General features: G+C 45.0%; 1 pseudogene; it reads right to left on the bottom strand.

Annotated features, from left to right (window-relative positions):
* Window positions 1–798: 798 nt before the first annotated feature.
* On the bottom strand, window positions 799–1,342 carry LOC148149609 (NADH dehydrogenase [ubiquinone] 1 alpha subcomplex assembly factor 3-like; annotated as a pseudogene).
* Between the last annotated feature and the right edge of the window lie 678 nt (window positions 1,343–2,020).

Raw genomic sequence — 2,020 nt, 5'->3', positions numbered from 1 at the left:
CACTGAGCAGCCCTTCAAATCCTACAAAATAGAGAAATTATGTAAATTGTGCATAAACAACCATACAAGTGCAGTCATGGAAATGATTCGCAATGCACCGTTTACCCCTGATTTTTATAAAGGAATTTTCATCTTTCTAAACTGTCATTACTCTATAATTAATTACAGATATAAATATAACTTTTCTGAAGCAGCTGAAAGTCAATTAATCTGAAAATAATTCTTACAAGCACTTTAGTTTAAAAAGTCACATTTCACCTTCTGATTTGTAATGGAAATCAGCACTGTTTCTCTGATCCTCCTTGTAAGAGTAACTTATTCGGTCAAAGAACCATACAGTGTGTAGTGATTGTAACAAGGTCAACCAGGTGAACCTTATAGACTATGAGTTCCCTGATTGGGGCTGTTAATTTGGTCCAATCAGGGAGCCCTGGCTAACAGATATAAGCAGGAGTGTCAGACATCTTGTTCACTCTGACAGCTGGCTCTGAGGGAGCTGGATCAGTGTCAAGGACTCCCCACATGTAAATAAAGGGTGAGTTGATGATGGGATACTGGCCTCTGTGGAGTTATTTCACACCAGTTGATATCTAGGAAGCTAGGAAAATGTAAAGCACTGATCAGATTTTATGTTTGGATGTTGGTTGCTTTTTAAGCCCACAACTGAAAGTAGTATTTTACAATTTAATGTATTCATCACTCGTTTTGTTTTTGACATGAAGAGAATTTAATTATTCTGTACAATCAGAGGAAAGGCTCTTCAAACACTACTGAGAATTACTCCAGCTCTCCAAGGAATTACTGAGGGGGGATGAACACAACTGCTGTGTGTCTTTCGTCTCTTGTTAAGTCATTAAAGGTCATATAAGAGTTTGGCATGTCTTTGACCTCCGCAGTGATTCCCTTGCTCTTCATAAACATCAGCAGTTTCTGAAGAAGGGCTTATCCCGAAACGTCGATTCTCCTGTTCCTTTGATGCTACCTGACCTGCTGCACTTTTCCAGCAACACATTTTTAAGCTCTGATCTCCAGCACCTGCAGTCCTCACTTTCTCCATCAGCAGTTTAGGGTCCAGCTACTGCATTGTCTCACCTATCCCCAAAACCAGAATCTCTACTTTGGGTTCCAACATGCCAGCTCAAGGCTCAGTGATGATTTTGTAACTTCCAACATTCCATTGAGGTGATGTCAGTGGGATCACTATACATGGATTTAAAACTCAGTTCCCATTGATGGTCAAGCAGAGCTTGCTGTAGCCGTCAACAAAGAGAGTATTGAAAGACTCCCACTCCAGAGTGTTCACTCTGATGCGCTGCTACAGCTCAGGATCTGACAATGTCATCTTGTAACCCAACTGGGCTGCCTGTCCTGGGCCTGGATCTGTCCCTGGGCCTGGGCCTCTTCTCAAGTCAGAATCTACCCTGAAGCCCTGGGCCTGAGCCTGCTCTCAGGCCTGGGCTTGTCCTCAAGTGTGGGTCTGGGCCTGGGTCTGCCCCAGGCTTGGACCTGCTCTCAGGCCTGGGCCTCTTCTTAGGCCTCGGCCTATAGATGTGCCTGGCCCTGGGTCTGTCCCCAGACTTGGGCCTGTTGTCAGACCTGGTCATGTGCTCAGGTCTGGGTCTTGCCCCAGGCCCTTGGCCTTGGCCTGTGGTTATCCTTAGGTCAAGGCCTGTAGATGGGCCTGGACCCGAGCCTGGTCTTTCCCTGGGCTTTGGCCTGTGTCTGGCTGTGGGCCTGCTCTCAGGCCTGCGCCTGTACCCAGGCCACACTCTGGAGTCTGGCACTGAAGTGGTTGTGTTATTAGGCCAGTCAGAGGACTGACTAATAATCTAGTAATCTAGCAAATTCAAATCTAACCATAGCATCTTGAGAATTCAAATTCTGGAAATCTAACAAAAAACTGGCATCAGTAAAAGTGAATGTGGGACTGCTGTAAAAACCACATTGTTTCACTGATGTTCATTAGGGCAGGAAATTTGTTACCATTATTAAGTCTGGCTCATTATGTGAGCCCAGTCAC

The sequence above is a fragment of the Chiloscyllium plagiosum genome, unplaced genomic scaffold, assembly GCF_037043375.1.
Source record: "Chiloscyllium plagiosum isolate Xiang-an unplaced genomic scaffold, Cpla_swu_hap1 HiC_scaffold_7, whole genome shotgun sequence".
In the NCBI taxonomy this organism is placed as follows: domain Eukaryota; kingdom Metazoa; phylum Chordata; class Chondrichthyes; order Orectolobiformes; family Hemiscylliidae; genus Chiloscyllium; species Chiloscyllium plagiosum.
The sequence above is the reverse complement of the archived record's forward strand: the minus strand, read 5'-3'. Positions and strand labels throughout refer to the sequence as shown.